This window comes from Panthera leo, chromosome F3 (assembly GCF_018350215.1).
Source record: "Panthera leo isolate Ple1 chromosome F3, P.leo_Ple1_pat1.1, whole genome shotgun sequence".
Classification (NCBI taxonomy): Eukaryota; Metazoa; Chordata; class Mammalia; order Carnivora; family Felidae; genus Panthera; species Panthera leo.
This window is the reverse complement of record NC_056696.1, coordinates 28,893,795-28,916,557: the sequence shown is the minus strand read 5'-3', so window position 1 is coordinate 28,916,557 and position 22,763 is coordinate 28,893,795. Positions and strand designations below refer to the sequence as shown.

General features: G+C 38.8%; 1 protein-coding gene across 1 annotated transcript in view; it reads left to right on the top strand.

Moving 5' to 3' along the window:
• KCNK2 (potassium two pore domain channel subfamily K member 2) overlaps positions 1–22,763 on the top strand; it is a 122,193-nt gene that overhangs the window by 5,441 nt on the left and 93,989 nt on the right. The gene's annotated exons all lie outside the window — the stretch shown is intronic.

The following is a 22,763-nucleotide window of genomic DNA, read 5'->3' as shown; positions in this document are numbered from 1 at the left end:
CATTCAGGATATCGCAAAGCGTTAGGTTTCTTTGCTGTTCTTAGTTTCGCTGCCCCACCCCTCCCCTCCCCCACTGTCCCTTTATGGGGTTGAAGCGTCTGATTCAGATAGTTGCGTTCTTATCATCTGAAGTGGCGTGATTGGTCTTGAGCTGGGAAAAGAAATGCCTGGAATTTCAGGACAATGCTGAAGGAAACCCTGTATGGATTTGAAATTGGTCCTACTGTTCAATATTACCTAGATCTATTCATACCTGTGAGAATAACTTGAAGGGCTTGGCAGGTGGGGACAATCTGGAGGTAGAGACTGGTCATTTTTGCTATATTGTTTTTGGAAGGGATACAGACAGAGCTCAACAATGACCTAATCTTTTTCTTTCCGCCCCACACAGGAATCTATTTTAGCTTTATTAATATTCACAGCTGATGAGAATTTTTGCCTCTTAAAAATCTCAAGTATTTTATGCTTATTCAGAAGTTGCCTGTTGTTTATTGCCATATCACGCATCTTTATAACCCCATAGATGTAATAGATTATTTTATTCTCTTTGAATAAAGTTTCTTCTGATAAAAGAGATGTTTATAATGGCATGGTTTCAGAGATTGAGATCGGTGTTTAAATAGGGAGAAAGGCAAATAAGCCAGTGATCTTTTTTTTTTTAATTTTTAATGTTTATTTTTAAGAGAGAGAGACAGAGCAAGAGCCGGGGAGAGGCAGAGAGAGAGAGGGAGACAGAATTCAAAGCAGGTTCAAGGCTCTGAGCTGTCAGCACAGAACCCAACGTGGGCCTCGAACTCACAGATTGCAAGATCGTGACCTGAGCCGAAGTCGGATGCTTAACCCATTGAGCCACCCAGGTGCCCCACCAGTAATCTTATATTAGAATTACATCTCATTCATACGATCCTCGTAAGTGTCCATGGGTCTTTCCCACATCTATTTTCCCATTTAATCATCCCTTAAAACCTCACGAGTAGGTATGTTAGACAGTGCTGTCACAGCATGAAGGGCAAGGAAGCTAACACACAGCAGTCCCAGTGACTTACTCCAGACACCATTATTAGGATGAGTGTTCAGGTCCTCGGAATCTTGATCTGCTGTTATTCCCAGGAGTCTCTGCTCTTTCGGGGTTTGGCGTTTTTCAGTGCTGAGAGGGGGATCAACTGGAGAAGTTAGAAGTTCAGTCCTCATATTAGTAGAGAAGGAATTCTGGATTTCTTTCATGAAAAGAGTGAGGAAGGAGGAGGACATGGGTAGTCAGACTGTAAGGCCAATGTCAGGTACAGTTAAACTAATTTGGCCCCAGGCCCCAGATTATTAATTACACCTCTGCCTGGGCTATGGTAACTTCATACCAGGCTGTGCTTGTCAGAGGGTGGGTTAGGGGAGGGAAGGGAAAGAAAACGGAGAATTAAGGCTCACGAGAGCACCTGCTTCTTCTGCTACCTAGTCCCAGCATGTGCATCCCCTCTGAGTGCCATCTTGACATCAGCCCGCCAAGGCAAGATTGAAGAGGGGGCAGAGATATCAAGACAAAGGCATCGTTGCTGGGCTGAAGTGCTTTGACCACTTTGATTTGCAACATCCGTTACATTTAAATTAGTGTCAGTACAGAAAAACACCTGCAAACACTCTGAAGTTTTAAAAGCCACGAATACCATTAACGATAACCAACATTTAATGAGCACTGACTGTGTGCCAGGCACTGTGCTAACCTTTTCTGTGTATTGTCTCATTTAACTCTTCAACAGCCATATGAGCTAAGTGACTTATTATCTGTATTTAACTTAGGTGCACATTGAGGCAGAGGGAGCTTAATTTTCCAAGAGTACAAAGTAGTGGAGTGCACTGTTATTTAAACCTAAGTGGACGGACTCCAGAGCTTACGCTCTAAGGTCCTGTATTTACTACCTCTAAAAAAATTAACAAACGTTAAGTTTGCCATAAAGCTTCCTGTCATTCTATGTATCAGAGTGTAACGGATATGGAATTACAGTTCTCCGTACCTAGTGATGTATATTATATAACCTATCTCTCTCTCCATATAAAAATGGAGCATATATAACCCGGATTTTAATATTCTTTTTGGAGAGCACTTCCTGGTTTTCTCCTGCTTGAATGTGGCAAACCAGTAGAGGCATGGTTACAGTAGATACACCTTGGCCTCAACCTAGTTATTTACGTGTTTGCTGAATCAATTCTGGGATTAAAAAGACAGGGTAAATCTCTGATCTCTACACTGATAATAAAAATACTTCATGGGAGATTTGACTTTTATTTTCTCACGTGAGCCACACAGCCGCTGCAAGGTAGGGAGGGAGGGTATTCTGCCTATTTTGGGGTGAAGAAACTGATGCATTTGCATGAGGTCATATGGCAGCCTCAGGCCTACATCTCTTGAAGCCCTCCTGCTGAGGGGATTATATTCTCTTTGCACTATTCCTTTCTTCTCAGTTTGGTTTTTACTCCTATCATTCAGCAGCATTTTTTGAGCATGTGTTGACCTTCGTGCGAGGTATGGGGCAAGTAAAATGATGGAAAAAAACAGAGTTTCTCGTAAGGCGCTCCCTCCAAAGACAAGTGGAGGAGACCGCTATAAACACAGCTACAGTAGAAGTGCTTAGAGTTTGGAGCTAGACAACTGAGGAAGAAATTAACCACTTAGTGAGAGTCGGGAAGACACAGAGAAGAGGTAGAAGGGAAACTGGATGTTAAGTGCGGAATCAGAGGATTCTAGGGGAAGACAAGGGGATCAGCAAATGTTCTAGGCAGAAGGGGCATGATTTGCTCCAGTAACTGAATGATCTAGATTGAGGGGCAGGGGCTTCAGCAAGTCTAACAAGGTACAACAGGGCCTACTGTACCGTACCAGGGGGGTGGACTTCAGCCTGAGCCTGTTCACCACCTGGGGTGGATGTGCCATTGAGACACTTGGTTATGTTCCTAGAATGCCAGTGAAGTTTAAAAACAAAACCAAAAACGTTGTTTTATATCAATTATATAATCATTCATTCAAGACCACTTCATTGCATTCCTGCTATGTGTGTTGTCCTGGGTACAGAAGTACAGTGGAGAGTAAGACAGATGAAAGCTCTTGGCCTTGGTGAGGTTACATTCTGCTGAGGGAAGAGGATGTGTTAGATAGTGTTAAGTCTCAGGAGAAAAAATAAAGCAGCGAAAAAGGTTAGGAAACGTTGGGTGTTATTGGTGATTAATTTTACATAAGGTCACTGGGGAAGCTTCACTAATATGGTGACTTTTAAGTAGAGGGAGTGAGGGAACCAGCCAGGTTTGGGGAACCACACTCTGGCAGAGGGATCAGCAGTAGAGATGCCCTCCCTGATGCAAGAGTGTCCCTGGCAGGTACAGGAACAGCAAGGATGCTAGGAGGGAGTGGTAGGAGATGACATCAGACAGGTAGCGAGGGCCAAGCCCTGTAGGGCCTTGTAAGTTATAATATGGAGTTGGCTTTTTGGCGCACATGAGTGTCCTGCTCTGGCTTGTTTCCCCAGGATCACTCTGCCTGCTGAGTTGAGAAGAGATTGCTGGAGGCCGTGGACAGAAACAGAAGGAACTGTTATGTGGCTGTTGTAATAACCCTTGTGATAGATGAGGGGGGAGCTTGAATTGAACCAACGTGGTAGCAGGGGGCCATGAGATATGGTCAGATCCTGGAGACACTTGAAGAGAGCCGATGGATTTTACCAATGGAGAAGACTTACAGTGCAAGGGTGAGGAGTCAAAGAAAACACCAAAAGTTTTGTCCTACGGATCTAAAAGAATACAGTTCCCAATTTGCAGACGTGAGAAAAAGTGCAGGAGGAGCTGGTTAGGGGATGATGTCAGGCGTTTAGGGTTGGACATTGCACTGACCGTGTCAGTTAGACAGGGTTGGGTTATTGAAAAGATTCTCAGGACCCAAATAATAGGACTTCTAGATCTCCAAGGCAGGAAAGTGATGAAATGTAACAACAGCAAGGATGGACACCATAGGCAAAGGTTGTATCACAGCCAAGGCCTCCCTCTGCCAGGCCAGGACATACTTCGGTCAAGAGCCACCAGTATGTGCATGGAATACCTTGGAACCAGGTCTTGGCTGATCATATCCCTGCTGTTCACAAAGGTGTTTTCTTGCTGGGTAGCCAGCCTCAGTGGCAGAACTTTTCAAGAGGCTCACCAAGGTGCAAATCATCCATCACGCCATTACCAACAAATAATGCCGACAAGCTGGTCCTAACCCCCAGAAGCTACTCAAGCCACAGTTGGAAAGCAACACTCTTGGTCAGCATGTCTCACACGCTGGGGACAGTTCTGTGCAGGTACTTCAGCAAAACAGCTTAGGCAGATTCCAGGCCAGCACAGCCATGTTAAATTTGAGATGCCTCTGAGGAGATCCAAGAGTGGATGCTGAGTGGGAAATGGGATGTGTAGGAAAAATGATGCTGGAAATGTGGGTTTGGAGTTCAGGGGAGGGGTCAGGCTGAAGGTTCATATTCGGAAGTCATCATTTTACAGAAGGCTTTTCAAATCAAGCCATTGGATGAAATCACCTGGGGAATGAGTACAGTTTGAGCCAAGCAGAGATCCTGGTATGACCCTAGGAGCACTTCAACAGGTAGAGGCCTCTAAGGAATAAAATCCAAAATTCAGGTCCATTATTGATTCACAACCTAACATTTCAGGAACACAGCTCTCATTTGAGGAAACTGTGTCACCCTGTGCCCCCAAACCCCTTAGGGTTTTATTTTTCCTTGTCTTTAGGGAACCCTTTAAAGAAAACATTTAAGAAATCTCTCAGAGGCACCTGGGTGGCTCACTTGGGTAAGCATCCAACTTCAGCTCAGATCATGATCTCATAGTTCACGAGTTTGAGTCCTGCATCTGACCGTGCAGAGTTTGCTTGGGATTCTCTGGCTCTCTCTGCCTCTCCCCCACTTGTTCTCTCTCTCTCTCTCTCTCTCTCTCTCTCTCTCTCTCTCTCAAAATGAATAAATAAACTATAAACTTTAAGAAAAAGAAGAAGGATGTCTCTCAGCATGGGAGGTTTTGAAGGTGTTTAAATGGGGAAGTCTGTGTTGGAGGTTATGACTTTCTTAAAGGCAAATGGGATGGTTTGGCATATTAAAAGCAGAGTTTAGAGCTGACTGGATATGGTAGTGAGTGATGCTACATGATTCTATACATGATAGTTTGGTGGTTGTCATTCCAGTTTGTATAAGCATCCAGCTTGTTAAATATTGGGCTTCAGTTTTGGAAAGCAAACAGTCACCTTTTATCATTTTATTTATGGACACAATAACTTGTCCAGAAAGCTCCTAAAAGGGCTTTCTTATCAGTGCCTTTACCCTTCTTGTTCACTGGATTAATCTGTGGAAAAAGCACTGCAAATAGTCTAATGTGTCAACTTCTTGTATATGTCATAATGTTGTAGTTTGGATTATTTTAGCAGATTATCCAGGAGGCACTTAAACGACTAGGCTTTGGTGGAGAAGATTACTCAGGAATGCAGTCTTGAGAATTACAAGAGGGAATGATGCATCAAGGGAGATACAGAGGTCTTAAAGAAGACTTTGTCAATTTCCAGTTTCCCTAGGACTCGCCCATGTACTACTGTCAGTGAACAAACTCCTGTTTGCCGTCCCTTCCTGCCCATAGGTTCATGCTCTCTGACATTCACAAAGTAACAATCGTGTCTCATACAAAATCCAGGTAATACAAGAAGGTGCAAAGGAAAAAGTAAACATCTAAAATTCCTCCACCGAGAGGTGGCCAAGACCCACACGTATTTCCACACAGAATTTCACATGCATGGGATCGGGTACGCAGGCCATTTTACCGGCTCCATTTTTTGCACACCCTTGTGTAGGGGATGCTTCGGGAATATTTCACGTCTTGGCTTTAGATATCGTTTAAATCCCCACATAGCTTAGGTAATATCCTTATCAGTAAGAGAATGAGGTGATATATTTTTTTTTTATCTCTTTCAGCTGTTTCTTTGCTTTTCATTTTTATGAATATTTGAATATCCCAGCTGGATCAAGAACAGTAAACAGTAGTTCAACTAGCTCACTATCTCTACTCTTAACTGTGCTACCGATGGATGTTGGCAAAGAGTGCCATGGTTCCTTCCACAAAACCAGCTTTAAAAGGGATGGCTTTTAAAAGGGATGACGCTCAGGCGTCATGACGTTAGGAAGAATCTGGCATGGATCTTATATTCAGAAACTTAATTATCTACACTGTTTGAATTTCATTGCATTTCAGCGTGTACCTTCTCTTGATATGTGTCTTGCATTCTACTCAATAAAGTTTTACTTTTCACGTGATCTTTCATAACATTACATCCTTTATCAAGTTTTAGGCCATTTATTTGCCTGATGAACTTTGTGGACTAAGTCATGTGGTTCCCTTCTAAAGATAGTGACATTATCTTTCTCATTTTTATCCCCTACCACATTTAGAATTCATTCTCAGGCAGCTCCCCTGCTTTGAAAATCTGTGATGATGTGTGTCTTAGGTCTCTGCCTCTCGAATAGTTTTGTTTTGTAATCTCTTCCTTAACACTGAGAGTGGCCCCTTGATTATTTTACTTATCTTTTTTTTTTTTTTTTTTTTTTAACCGCTTTCTGCTCAGTTCAGACTTTGATAAGTGTCGATTTGAGCTGTGGGCAATGTTCCAAAGAGGACGAGTCATACTTTAGCACAAGAGTGGTCTCTGCTTTAATTCTTTCTTTTTTTTTTTTTTTTAAATGTTTATTTATTTTTGAGAGAGAGAGAGAGAGAGAGAAAGAGAGGGTGAGCAGCGGAAGGGCAGAGAGAGGGGGAGAGAGAGAATCCCAAGCAGGCTCCAGGCTCTGAGCTGTCAGCACAGAGCCCGACTCGGGGCTCGAACTCACAAACCGTGAGATCAGGACTTGAGCTAAGGTCGAACGCTTAACTGACTGAGCCACCCAGGTGCCCCTGCCTTCTCTCTTTTTCCTTTTCTTCCCCCCTGTTTTATTTCTATTACCTCTCTGTTACTTTTCTAGTTTTTTCTCTGTTGGCATTGTTGAATGATGTCCTCAGGCAAAGAATCCCAGTGACTCTGGAGGCTTCTTCTAGGTTATTGAAAACACTGTTTGAAAAGGGGAGCCTGGTTTATTTTCTCCCAAATCCATTAGTTTTCACTTAACAAGGTTGAATGAATCTCAAGCCTCATTTGTATGCCTTTTTTTACCCAGGCTTGTGAGGTTTTAAAAATTTAATTGAACATTGAACACTTCACAGTCTTCAAGATCACGGTGGTATTCCTATACTTTGATAGTTTCCTTTTTAGTGTTAAATTAAAACATCACATAACAGATACATAGATTTACATTTATCCCTTCAAATATGTATTTATTGTATCTACATTTTTAAAAACTGTTAAAACCTTTTTTAAAGATCTGTAACGAAACATTTTTATAAGGGTTGATTTCAATAAGTCTTTAGTAAATAATCTTTTTAGGACTACTTACATTTTGTGAACTGATTTTTCTTATATTCTTATGTACCCCCTGACAATAGCTGTTTGATTGGTGAAATGTACTTTCTCTATGTAGAATGGCTATATTTCCCCCCTATGATTAGTTATCTTGCGTATATGTTCAGAAGTATCCTTTACTGCTTTCACTCATTTTGCTTTTCATTTTTCTCAGAAAACTCCAGTTTATTTAGAATTTCTTGTTATATGTATGTAGGAGAGCTCTAATTAGTGTGTCCTCAGTCTATAATAACATTGAGTGAAAATGCCAATATTTGCAGACTGGTAAGTTAAAAAGTATGTATTCCTTGGAGGGGTATCTAAGGAATCAAAATTTCCCAGATGCTTGTGAAGTATAATGTGTTCTCTGGTGATGAAGCAGTAAAGGCAGCTTTGAGAAATAAAGCAATGAATGTCAGGACTGTGGAAAAGGAGAAGAATGTCAATAGGCACCATCAGACGATCACATGGCTTACATTGATGCACATTTCAGGGAAAAGAGCCTCTAATCCTTCAATTTTCTATTTTTAGGATCCCAGCATAGTTTCTTGACTCTTGTAAAGTTCCTTTTCTGCAGTTGTGCTTCTGTTTTTACTTTGCTAAAACTCACTTAGAGGAATACAGGGATTCACCAGAAACTCAGAATTGCTAACACAGGTGGTGTTCCTTTTGGGCAAATGAAAAAGTCCCCTTTCCTGTCACTGTTATCCGGGTCCTCTACAGGTCGGTTAGGGAACATTTGATCCAAGTGACAAATACAATGGAAGGAACTCGTCTCTCCTTGCATGTGATGTGCTTTCAACATCTGGGTGATGCTAATGGTACCAGGGAAATGGATTCTGAAATTTATGGAGGAAGAGGCGCTGGTTTGTGTCCATTTAGAAATTTTGATGTCAACCCCAAGAGCAGAGATATGCCTCGTCTCCTCTAGATTGGAAGGGGAGTTCTTGGGGAGACTCTGTGTTAACCCAAGAGTCACCATACTGTGGATCTGTGGTGCTGTGTGTGTTCCCAACAGGATAACAGTGCGGTCAGGATTCACTAACAGCTTTCCAAGCAGGGCAAACCTACGTGGAATAGGATGGAGAAGCAGAGTTATTACACGCATTTAGAGTTCTTATATTTTATTTTTCATGGGGAATACAGGGAAGGTCTTAGTTTCCTTAAAATGGCCATGGAAATGCTTACAAACTGTGATCTTTAATGGACAGCGTATTTTCAGACAGCAACACCTCAGATGATCGGGACCTCGGTGTTTCTTCAGCAAAGCTAGTGAATGTGGCAGAAATGTTTTTAGTCTTGACTTTAAAGCGTGCCTTGGCGGTCATGCTTCTTTTAGGTAAAATAAAATTCACAGTGTTAATTGCGTAACAGTCCATAAGAGAATTGAAATACTACTGGGTGGGTTCCAACATTCCTGTTGCACTAGCGGTTGGTAATGGTTTCTCAGCACATTTGATTTACTCTTGCTTCTCAGACAGTGAGGTAGGCTGCTGCTGTTTTCCATTTGTCCTGGTCCATGCACCGCTCATTGAATGCAAGACAGAAGTGGAGGTGATTATTCCCAGCTGTCACAAAATAAAATTTTGTAAGACAAAGTTCCATTTAATCGTGGTCAAAATAGCTTATCATTCATACAAGGAAAAAAAATTGATTGGCAGCATAGTTTTCTGAATCTGATTTTTTTTTTTTTTTTTTGGACATTTGGCCACACACTGAACATCCTGAGTTCTTTTTCTGAATCCTCATTCAGAAATATTTCTGTATTCATGTACCATGTTCAGATAGCATATTAGTGTTTATAGAGACCGGAGGTAAGACAGTTGGTGGGAAAGTCTGTTCCTCTAAAGGAAGACGTAATTAAAATGCATTCGTTCATTTATTCGTTAAACATGTAATAAGTTTTGAAAGGCGTTGTTCTAAGCAGGGGGCATAATCCACACGGATTATGATTGTGTGGACTGACAAGAGTCCTGCTTTCTTGGAGCTGCTGTGCTAGTGAACAAAGAAACACCTCAACAAGATAATTTCAGAAAATACAGATGTCCTGAAGACTGAACAATGGCTTAATGCCACAGAATGATGGGGGCCGTGCTCCTCTACAAGAGCTGTGTTCAGACACGCTTTCTCTTGGACGGGTGACATTCACGATGAAACCTGAATGAGAGAGGATCAGTCCTGTGAAGATCTTGGGGGGCAGGGAAGCGTTTCAGGAAGAGAAGGCAGCAAGTGCAAAGGCGAGAGCATTCTTGGTGTGTTCTGGGGCCCGGGCAAACACCAGTGGGGTTGGGCCATCATTCGTGTTGTGAGGGAAGCAGGCCAACACCTTGTAGGCCTTGATAAGTGGTCTTGGTTTTACGGGCAGTGGGAGATCAACAAATGGAAAATTTTAGAAGGAAACAGAGTATGTCATAATGATCCTAGGTGAATACTCTGGTGACCTGGTAGGGGGAAGAAATCAAATAAAAACAGAAAGATTGGTTGGAGAAATTTTAATGAAAGTTCATTTTGGAAAGAATTTTAAAGACGGAGGCTGAGAGGGGACAGACAGGGTTTGGGCCAGAAGACTGTCCTCTCTTCTCGCCTTTCAGGAAGAGTTGCTCAAGGGTGGTGATCCAGGTAATGTGTGTACTTCTGGAGAAGATAAAGAGAGAGGGGAGGTGGCTGGTTGAGGGTTCTGAAGCTGATACCACATATTCAATTCAGTGTGTCTAAGAAGGAGATAATTTTAACGAGCAGAGATAATTGCTAGATGATTTATTATATTTTATTTTATTTACTTTATTTTATTTTAATTTTCTTAAAATAAATTCTACTTTTAGGATAAAAGATTGTTGTTTATTTTACTATCTTTTTAAAATTATTTTCTATTTAAACCCTTCCACAACCCTACTGATATATCTGGACATGTTGCAGCTAATATGCTAATGTAAATGATTGGATAATAACTTTGTCCTTAATAAATATAGATTTTCTTCTTCTTTTTTAAATCTGGTTAACAAGTTCCAAAGCTTCACAATGTTTTTTATTTCTGGAAGATGTTTTATCAGATGATGACATTTGGCTCTTGACTTGAGCTGGCCTGAAAATCTATTTCATGAGGCTAGTTTTAAATACTTTGGCTTAATTAAAATTGTCAATAATCTTATTTTATAATAACAATATCATTCTTGAGGCATATTTTTCTTGGATGCTGTACTATGCTGTTATTCAAAAAGTATTTTTTGATAGGACAGGAGCTTCTGCTTTATTTTCCATTACTCAGCTCCTTACAACCTTATTATTTCTTGATCCACAGAGAGCTTGTGTTTATGTTTGTGTGTTTGCATTTGTGTTTTATTCCCTCTGATGCTTTCCTGATGCAGGATTAAATTGCTTCAAGTAGCCTTCTTGTTAGGGACCTAAATGAGACTCCTTTCTTCTTGAGGGCAAAGAAAGAAAAAAAAAAGTTAATCTCACGTATAAACCAAACTAGGGGGCACTTAGATGGTTCAGTCAGTTGAACATCCGACTTTGGCTGAGACCATGATCTCACAGTTTGTGGGTTCGAGCCCCGTGTCAGGCTCTGTGCTGACAGCTCAGAGCCTGGAGCCTGCTTCGGATTCTGTGTCTCTCTCTGCCCCTCCCCTGCTCCTGTTCTGTCTCTCTCTGTCTCTCAAAAATGAATAAACGTTAAAAAAAATTTTTTTTAAGCCAAACTAGCCTGGGTGTCTTCGAGTCTAAAAGAAAATGCAAAGAAAAAGCAATACTGGTAACTGCATCTGAGAGGTTATAACGAGTGTCTATAGAAAGTGCCAGCAAAATTTTATCATAATATACTTTGAATTATTTGCAAGTAACATTTTAAGGAAGAAATTCATTGAATTTAGAACGTGAAATCTACAAGTACATATTACCTAGTCAAACCCTGCCACTTTAGAACTAAGAAAATAAACGATTCAACTATTTTCCTAAGAGAGTACCACTAGTTAGTGACAGAAAAAAACCCGTCACTTCTAGTCCATGACTTCTAGTTCACCACTTTTCCTTTCCACCAATGTCTCTTTTTTCCTTTTTCTTTCTTGCTCTTGTAAATATCAGCATGTTTCTAAGATGAGAGCTGCTATTCTAACATTTTTTATTTTGAAGTAAGTAATCAAGATGTTTTCTTCTTTGCCCTCCAGAGCCGCAGCCTGCATACAGGCTGTGTCCCCACAGAGATGTGACTCATTATTCCGTATTTATCATCTCAGTTTTCCTGCTTCCATTACTTATGCTGCCTCTTTATGCTGAATGAATGAGTGAAAAATCTCAGAGTTTTAGGATTGGGGGAAATCCTGAATCTCAAAGAAAATGAAAGTGAGTAGTGTCCTTATGAAGTTTCTTGCCACCAAAGTTGCCAGATGAAGTTATAACTGGATTTTTTAAAAAAGGATTAAGCTTTTCAGCTAAAGGGTGATAAACCAAAATGCATTAGGAAAAAGAAACCAGACAACTCAGAATTTTGCTTTTTAAACTTTGTCTGATAAATGAATGAAACTTCCATGAATTCCACCCATTAAGTGAATATTGATTGAAATCTTACTATTGTGTAGCTGGCACTGTGCTAGACTATGGGTTCTTTCCCTCTCAAAATTGTATTTTATGATACGTATCTTATATCCTTAATGTCTTACTTTGCAATCTGTTATAAATATATAGCTCTCTGTTTAACTATAGATTTATGGAATCTTTTTGAAAGACTTTGTAGCAATGCTATCTTATGGGTGTACCAGTCTTTTAAAACTATTCTCCTATGTCAAGGACTTTATCTTTTATTTTATTCTTTAATTGTGGTAAATAACACATGAGATCTACCTTGCTAACAAATGTTTAAGTGTACAATAAAATATTGTTAACTATAAGCACAATGCTGTACAGCATATTTCTGAAACTTTTTCATCTTCCTTAACTGAAACTCTACACACGTTGGACAGCAATCCACATTTCCCCATCCTGCCGCCTCCCACCCCTGGAAGGTACCATTCTCCTATCTGCTTCTATGAATTTGACTACTTTAGATAACTCATGTGAGTGGAATCATTAAGTCTTTGTCCTGTTGTGACTGGTTTATCTCATGTAGCATGATGTCCTCAAAGCTTCATCCAAGTTATAGCATGTAACAGGATTTCCTTCTTTTTTTAAGACTGAATAATATTCCATTGTCTGTATATTCCACATTTTCTTTACCCATTGGTCCACTGATGGACATTTCGCTTCTTTTTACGTCTTAACTATTGTGAATGATTCTGTAATGAACATGGTATTGCAAATATTTCTTTGAGGTTCTGTTTTCCGTGATTTTGGATAGATATTTGGAAGTGGGATGGTTGGACCAGAAGCTAGTTCTATTTTTAATTTCTGAGGAACATCCTTGCTGTTTTCTATAGCAGCTGCTCATGTTAGATGCCTACCAATAGTGCCCAAGTGTTTCAATTCCTCCCAGTCATTGCTGACACTTAAGTTCTGGGTGTCTGTTTGTTTGTTTGGGGTTTTTTTTGTTTGTTTTTATTGTGGCCACCTTATGAGATGTGAGGTGATATTGTAGTTTTTATTTGCATTTGCCTGACTATTAGTGATGTTGAGCAATTTTCATATACCTGTTGGACATTTTTATATCATCTTCAGATAAATGTCTAATCAAGTCCTTTGCTCATTTCTTTTTAATCAGGTTATTTGGGGTTTTTTTGCTATTGAGTTGTAGGAATTCCTTATATATTTTGGATATTGGCCTTTTCCCAACATATGGTTTGCAGATATTTTCTCCCATTCAGCAGTTGACTTTTCACTCCATGGATTATTTCCTTTGCTATGCAGAAGCTTTTTAATTTGATGAAGTGCCATTTGTCTATTTTTTCTTTGTTGCTTGTGGGTTTTTTTTAATTTTTTTAATGTTTATTCATTTTTGAGAGACAGAAAGAGACAGAACACAAGCAGGTGTGGGGCAGAGGGAGAGGGAGACGCAGAATCCGAAGTAGGCTCCAGGCTCTGAGCTGTGAGCACAGAGCCCAACGTGGGGCTCGAACTCATGAACCGCAAAATCATGACCTGAGCCAAAGTAGGATGCTCAACCGCCTGAGCCACCCAGGTGCCTGTGTTGCCTGTGGTTTTAGCAACATTTCCCAGAAATCATTGCCAAGACCAGTGGTATGAAGCTTTTCTACTATATTTTCTTCCAGTAGTTTTATAGTTTCAGATCTTACACTTAAGTCCTTAATCCATTTTGAGTTGATTTTCATGTATGATGTAAGATAAAGGTCCAATTTTATTATCTTCTATGTGGATGCTCAGTTTTCCCAACACTGTTTGCCAAAGAGACTGTCCTTTCCCCATTTATAGTCCTGACACTCTTGTTGAAGCTCATTTGACCATGGGTTTATTTCTGGCCTCTGTTCTGTAACATTGGTCTATACTTGTTTTGCCAGTTTCAAACTGTTTTGATTAGTGTAGCTTTGTGATATGTTTTGAAATCAGGAAGTGTGAGGCCTCCAGCTTTGTTCTTTTTCAAGATTGTTTGGGTTATGTGGAGTCCTTTGTAGTTCCATATGAATTTTAGGATTTTTTTTTTCCTGCAAAAAAAAAAAATGCTATTTAGATTTTAATGGGGATTGCATTGACTATGTAGATATTTGGGGGTATTATGGGCATTTTAACAATATTAAGTCTTCTAATCCATGAACATAGGATATCTTTCCACTAATTTGTCTTCTTTAATTTTTTCAAGCAAATGTAATCGTTTTTATTATACAAAGCATTCACTGCCTTGTTAAATGTATTCCTAAGTATTTTATTCTCTTTGATGCTATTGTAAATGGGAAAGTTTCCTTAATCTCCTTTTGGATTGTTCACTGTTAGTATAGAAACACAGTGATTCTTATGTTGATTTTGTATTCTGTAGCTTTGTTGATTCATTTCCTAGTACTAGCAGTTTTTTTGTGAAATCTTTTGGGTTTTTTTACATGTAAGATCATGGAATTTGAACAGAAATACTTTGACTTCTTCCTTTCCAATTTGAATGCCTTGTATTTCTTTTTCTTGTTGTATTGCTCTCATGAGGACTTCTAGTACTTTGTTGAATAGAAGTAGTCAGAGTGAGGTTTTTTTTTGCCTTGTTCCTGATCTTAGAAGAAAAACTTTCAGTTTTTCATTATTGGGGATGATGTTAGGAGTGGACTTTCATATATGGCCTTTACTTTGTTGAGCTAATGTTCTTCTATTTCTAGTTTGCTGAGAATTTTTATCATAGAGGTTGTTGGCTTTTGTCAAATGTTTTTTCTCTTTCTCTTGAGACAATCGTGATTTTTATCCTTTGTTCTGTTAATGCAGTGTATCATATTGATTAAATTTCACGTATTGAAACGTCTTTGCATCTCAGCAATAAATCCCACTTGGTCATGGTGTATGATCCTTTTAATGTGCTGTTGAATTCAATTTGCTAGTGTTTTGTCAAAGATGTTTGCATCTACATTCATCAGAGATATTGGACTATAGTTTCTTCTTATAGTGTCTTTGTCTGGCTTTGGTATCAGAGTAATGCTGCTTCTGTAAAATGAGTTTGGAAATGTTCCCTCCTTTTCAGTTTTCTGAAAGAGTCCGAGAAGGATTGGTGTTAATTCTTTAAATGTTTAGTAGAATTCATCAGTGAATCCTCTGGCCCTGACCTTTTCTTTGTTGGGAGGTTTTGATTACTGATTCAATCTACTTACTAGTTTAGGTATGTATATATTTTGTTTTTTCATAATTTAGTATTGGCAGATTGTCTGTTTCTAGGAATTTATCTATTTCTTCTAAGTTATCCAATTAGTTGGGTATAATTTTTCATGGTAGTTTCTTATAATCCTTTATATTTCTGTGGCATTGGTTGTGATGTCCACTCTTTTATTTCTGATTTTATTTAATTTGAGATTCCTTGTGTTTTTCTTAGTCTAGCAAGATTTGTCAATTTCTTTTATCTTAAAAAAAAAACCCTCTTATTTTTGCTATGGTTTTTCATTCTCTATTTCACTTATTTCTGCTGTAATCTTTATTACAATTTCCTTCTTTCTGCTAATTTTTAGTTTAGTTTGTTCTTTTTCTGGTTCTTTGAGGTGTATGGTTAGGTTCTTAATATTTGAGATCTTTCTTTTTTAATGATGGTGTTTACTGCTTATAGACTTCCCTCCTAGTACTACTTTTGCTGCAACTCATATGTCTTATTATGCTCTGTTTTCATTCCATTTGTCTCAGGACATTTTCTAATTTCCCTTTTGATTCTTCTTCAACCCATTGGTTATCCAGGAGTGTGTTGTTTAAGTTCCACATAATTGTAAATTATCCAGTTTTCCCTCTGAATGATTTCTAGTTTCATTCCATTTTGGTCAGAAAAGATACTTGGTATGATTTTGGTCTTCTTGAATTTGTTAAGACTTTTTTTTGAACCTAACGTAATCTGTTCTGGAAAAGATTCTGTGTGTACTTAAGAAAAACATGTATTATTATTTTTTTGTGTGTGTATTTTTTGTTGACTGGTAGGTTCTGTATATGTCTGTTCGGCCCATTTGGTTTATAGTGTTGTTCATGTCTTCTGTTTCATTATTGATCTTTGGTCTGGATATTCAATCCATTATTGAAAATGGGGCATTGATATCTTTTGTTATTGTCTATTTATTGTCTATTGTCTCTGTATGTCTATTTATTCTTTCAGTTCTGTCAGTGGTCGCTTGATATATTTGAGCACTCTGATGTTGGGTGCATATATATTTATATTGTTACATCTTACTAGGGAATTGGCCCTTTGATCATTATATAATACCTTCTTTGTTGTTTGTGACAGTTTTTGACTTAAAGTTTATATTGTTTTATATAAGTATGGCCATACATGCTGTCCCTTGGCTACCATTTGAATGGAAAATCTTTTTCTACTTTTTCATTTTCAGTCTGTATATCACCTTAAACCTAAAGTAGTTTCTTATAGACAGCATATTGTTGAATCTTTTTTAAAATCCATTCAGCCACGGTGTCTCTTTTGACTATATCTTTGAACCCATCTACATTTAAGATAATTACCAATAGGAAAGAACTTACTATTAATATTTTGTTAATTGTATCCTGTTGGTCTTACAGCTTTTTTATCACTCTTTTCCTCTCTTGCTATCTTCTTTGTTTTTGATGCTTTTTGTGTAATGATTTTTTTTAACTTCTTTATCCTTTTCTTTTGAAAATTTTCTGTAGGTATTATCTTTGCGGTTTCCATTGTGTTTATATAAAACATGTTGTTGTTACAACACTCTATTTTAAGCTGATAACAACTTAACTACAATTGCATACCAAACTCTTCTTTTTTTCCCCCCACCAAAGTTTGTGTTATTGAGGTCACAAATAAGACTTTTAATTTTGTATCCATGAACATATTTTTGTAGTTACAGTTATTTTGTATACTCATGTTTTAACTTCTATATCACAATTGAAACTGTTATGCATCACCATTACAGTTCAACGGTACTCTATATTTGTCTACCTATTTATCTTTACCAGTTACGTTCATACTTTCATGTACTTTATTGTTGCACTTTAACAGCCTTTTACTTCAACTTGAAGGATGCCTTTTAGCATTTCTTATAAGGCAGGTTGAGGAGTCATGAGCTCCATTAGCTTTTGTTTATCCAGGAAAACATTTATGTTTCATTTTTGAAGGACAGTTTTACCAGGTATAGTAAACCTGGGTGGCAGTTTTTTCTTTCTTTGAACCTATCATCCCATTCTTTTCTGCCCTACAGGTTTTCTGCTGAGAAATATCCTTATAGTCTTACAGGGGCACCCTTGCATGCAATGAGTTACTTTTGTTTTGCTGCTTTCAAAATTGTCTCTTTGTTTTTGACTTTTAACAATTTGATTGTATGTGCCTTGGTGTGGACTTTTATAATTCATTCTATTTGGAGTCTTTCGGTCTTCTTGAACCTGGATGTTCATTTTCTTCCACAGATTTAGGAAGTTTTCAGCCATTATATCTTCAGATAAGCTCCTTTCCTCTTTTTCTCTTCTACTTCTGGAACTTTGGGTGTATGACTTTGAGTCAGCTTGATGGTAGACCATAAATCCCTTAAACTTTCTTCTCTCTTTTTCATTGTCTTTCTTTTTGTTCCTTTGGCTGGATAATTTCAAATGTCTTGCCTTGGAGTTCTCTGATTCTTCTGCTCAATCAGGTCTGCTGTTAAATTCCTCTAAGAGATTTTACAGTTGGGTTATTGTGTTCTCCAGTTCCTAAATTTCTGTTTAGTTTTCTTTTATATTTTCCATCTCTTTGTTGATATTCCCATTTTTTCGTGCATTGCTTTCTGAACCCACTGAACATCTTTATGACGGTTCTTTTGAATTCTTTGAGGTAATTCATATACCTTTGTTTCTTCAGTGTTCATTTCTGGACATCTATTTTGTTCCTTTGAATCGTGCTTTCCTATTTCTTCATATGCCTTGTAATTTTGTGTTGTGATCTACACATTTGGTAAAACAGCCACCTCTCTCAGTCTTTACAATCTGACTATGTACAGGGAGAAGCTTTCTCCCTTGAGATTCTATAGGCCTCTCATGTCTTTTCTGTGGATGTGTTTCTCTGAACTTGTGCATGTAAATTCCCAGTTACATGGATTTGCCAGTTTCTTTTTTTTCAGGAGCTTGTAATCTCTTGCTACCTCTGGTGTCTGTCTGAAGTACTGCAATTTTTCTTGAGCTATTGCAAGCCTCCCAGGGTTTTGTTATTCTCAGTGGTCTTGCAGTTTTTAGAGTAGACTGTATCCCATCAGCCAGTGCTCTGAGTTGGGCAAGACATAAACCAATCCTTTGTGTAGCCCCTTCAAAAGCCAGAGTGTTGGACACATGCTCCACTTTTCCCTTTTTCCCTAAGGGAGAGGTTGCCAAGCTCTACTGGCCCATGTCTGCTAGACTGTAGGTCCTCTGGAGCAGAAGCAAGCCACCTAGCTCATAGTGTTGTCATTGTCCCCTAGGCATCTAGAGGGTGCCAGGCTTCATCAGTACTCTGACATAGCAAGGCAAAAACCAATCCCTTGAGCAGTACCCCTTAGTCCAGAACCCCTTAATCCAACTCTTTGCCTACTCAGGGAGAAGCTGGGGGCTAGGAGTTTTCTCACAGTTGCACCATGCTAAACTAGGGGGAGTGAATTTTCCTCCCATCTTTGATGTGACTGGTTTTGTGCTCATTTGGAGTTCAGGAGCCTCTTAACTGATTTCTGGATTTCTCATTAAGGGAATTGGTCTGTGCACTGTTGACCCAATATCTCTGTTGGAGGAGGTGGATCTGGGGGCTTCCTCTTTCACCATTTTGCTGATATCATCTCTCCTCTCTTGAGGTTATGGGTTTTAAAGCCAAGAGCAACTCAAGTAAGTTTCTTACAATTATGGAAACAAAAAATAAGTAAACTAATAAGCATATAAGGTAATTTCAAGCAATTCTGAGTGTTTTCAAAAAGTAATAGAGGCTACATGCTACAGAATTGCTGTCTGGGCCAATTAAGTTGGCAAATGAAGGAATTCATGTATTTTAGCACAACCTGAAAAACAATAAATAGTCGACTGTGAATAGACTTGTGGATACTGAGGGAAGTTATTCCAGGTAGAGAGAAGGGCAAGTACATGATCTGACTTATGACTTAAAGGCATTGCCGTGGTTACCCTGGGAGGAACAGATGTAAGTGGACAAAGCTGGAACCCGGAGGGAGGTGGTGGTGGCCTTATATGAGGACAGAAGTAGAAGCAGTGGATGTGATGAGATGGGATTAAATGGGATATTTTGAAGTTAAAGCTCATGGAATTTGATGTGAGGTGCGAGGGAAAGAAGTCAAGGATGGTGCCTTCCAAATATAGGTTTTGGGCTCTAAGAACTGGAAAACTAAAGCTGCCAATTAACGACCCAGGGAAAACTCAGGTGGAGCGGGTTTCAGGGAGGAGGTTGGGAATTCATTCCGGCATATGGTCGGTTTGAATTGCCTTTGTTGTTGTTGTTGTTGTTTTATTCTTTTTATTTTTTTAATGTTTATTTATTTATTATTATTTTTTAAATATAAAATTTAATTGCCTTTTAGACACCCAGGTAGGGAAGCAGTCCAGAATGAACAACACATTTGGGAGGTGTCAGCATATTGATGATATCGAGAGCCTTGAGTTTAAATGAAATCACCTAGGAGTGTTAGATGGGTGGAGAACAGAACCAGAGGCTCAAAGGTGAAGGGAATGAGACATCCTTCAGGGAGTCTGAGAAAGCTAGAGAGGGTGGCGTTCTGTGGGCCAAGTGAAGACGTGCTGCCGGGTCGGAGCGATTAGCTGTGTCAAGTGTTAACTTACTCTCTTCACTGTGACGTGTAGTATACAATTAGTGTTGTATCCCATCGGTTCACAATTGTAACCACTGCGTACTTAGGAATCAGTAAGCACAAAATATACCACAAATAATTCTTGAGCAGTTGGCATTACACTAGACACAGAAGCTGTGTGTGACGTAAACATTTAGGATAAGGCCTAAGGACCGTTTGGGATACATTAGACACAAAGGGATAAAATAAACAAAATGCTCACCCCAACTTCAAACTGACGATTGGATTCTCTTTAAAAATTTATTTATGAATGTATTTATTGCTTGGGACTTCCCATGTGATTTCACATAAAAACAATACTATAAATGATAACTATGTCCAAAGCTAGTTGACCAAAGCCACAGTACAGCTAAACTGTATCACCAAGATGAGAGGCTGGTTTTCTAGGTTAATTATCATTTTTACTTACTTTGAACTAGTGATGTGTTTAGTCTCTCTATGCTTCAGCTTCGGTGGAAGGTAAATTATATATATATATATATATATATATATATATATATATACACATACATACACACACATACATAATACATATATACATGTATATACATATGTGTGTATATGCACATACATATGTATATATGTATGTATATGTGTATATATGTATATATGATTCCTGTTAAGTGATATATATATATTGGTAATGGTCACAGTGTTAATTTTATGAGATGGTGAAGTACATCAGTCTTGCACTGCTGAGTCCAAATAGTTCCTTAAGGAGACAAAGCTATCTAGAGGACACCCAGTAGATGCACAGCAGATACAGCAGGTGATTAAAAATGAAAATTGAGTGACACTTAGGTGTATTCAGTCATCTCCTGATGCCAGCACTCTGGACCTGCCAGTGACTGCATGTTATGTACTTTTCTCTCCCTCTCTCTCTCTCTCTCTCTCTCTCTCTCTGTCTCTCCCTGCCCAGTTTAAACCTATCATACTTGTTCCACCAACATAAACACATGCTTGGTTGGAAGGAGTCTGGGGGCAGGAAAAGTGACGATCGCTAAGCATGTTGGGCCAACCTGATATGCCTCCAGGCATTAGACCCCACCCCCGACTAAAGACTGCCCTAGCAATGGCATCTTTGAGGAAGGAAGACCCTCCACTGTCATGCTTATCATGTGGATTTTGAAGCATCTTCCCTTTCAAAGGTTGCCGTGCTCCGAATTGCTCTTGGGATTGGTATCCTTGTGTGAATGAAGATGAACAATACCGCATATGTGAATGACTAATGTAGAAAACATGAGGAAAGATGCCAGGCTCGTTTTCAGTGCTGAGCATTGTGGTGTGTGACACTCTTAAATCAGTCTGAGAGGTGCCCGAGGGAAGGGTTTAATTACATTTTTGTGCAATAACTACTGGACAGGTGTCAAAGGGTAGCTCTATCATTCCAGTCGGCTTAGAAAAATATAAGACATTCTATCAGGTTCTGTTTCTCAAGAAAATGGATTTCAACCAATTCAGTATTTGCTACGACTGGTGAGTGTATGGGTGTGTAATTGAGAAATACGAGGAAAACTTGGAGGAAAGCTAAGAAGCTCAGACAGGATGGGTATGAATCACTACGTTTTGGGAAGTTATTCATATACTATTTTTGCTGTCTTGATTTTGTGACATTGAGCCAAGAAATATAAACATATTAAGCAGTTTTGCCAGACTTCCTTTTCTCTGTGTAACGTTAGCGAGTCATTAGTAAACTAACCTGCAGTGTATTAAGAAATTTTCCCTGGAACCTGAAGGCATAGTAATTTCTTTTAGACTTACTAATGGCAGTGAGTCAGCTCAGTTGAAGTAAGAAATACATTAAATTTAATGGGGAGGGGCTGAAACAGAGGAACTGCCGATCCGAATATTATTGAAATATTCTAGTAATGTGATATTTTGCCCTTACTGATGACTGATTTTGGTAATGGGAAGTTTGATTTATTCAAATTTCCTTAGTTGGTCACTTTGTTGGCTGTGTGTGTGCATTTTCAGAACCTGAGATTTTCCGTCCTTGCTATGATCTTTTAGTTACAAATTCAGAAAAGGCAAGAAAAAAAAATCATTTGTTTTAAAAACCTATAATAAAGAAAAGGGTTGCTTTTCTGTGGAGACTCGAATAATTTCCCCATTTCCTCTGTGATGACTTTTATATAGGTTAAAGTACTTTTTTGTTTAAATTTGTATCTGTTATGGAAATATGGGCTTAAGTGTGCTGGAAAACCAACTGAATTAGAGATCAGTGGTGTTTTACTGAAAAAGCCATCAGAATCTCTAAATTTGGGAATTCTATGGATCCACGTAATTGACAGAGTAAAATTCGCTTTGTGTCATTTTGGGCCATTTCTTTTTCTCATCAGTTTCGAACTTCCGGCCTTTAAAACAGCGCATAAATAAATGATGGTTAGTGTGGCATGCCCCAGGCAAAATGGTATAAAAATATTGTCTTAGATACTGTGTCTTCTTGATCTCAGTTTTCTGCCTACTTGCATCCTATTTTAAGGGCAACCTCCTTTAAAAGAACTTCCTAGACAGAGTGACTATGACTTGAATTAAGTTCCTATCTTATTCTCCTAGAACTGTCTCTTCTTTGTTATCTTTTATCTCCCCCCGCCCCCTGCCCCCCACTTGCTCTTTTGTTTCTTCCTGACTTCTTGTTCTACCTCCTTCTTTCTCCATATTGTCCTATTCTTTTATTAATCTCTTTTCTACTGCCTGTACTTATGCTGAGATGAGGTGGAAGGGGCCAGAAAGATAGACAGAGATTAATATTCTGGTAGAATATTAATATGCCCTAGAAATAATATGGAATCCAGGAAAATATGGAAGCATACACAGCTGTGGGAATGCATATTTTAGTATGCTTGCTTCACATGTATTTTTCTGGCTCTCCAGAGTTGCAA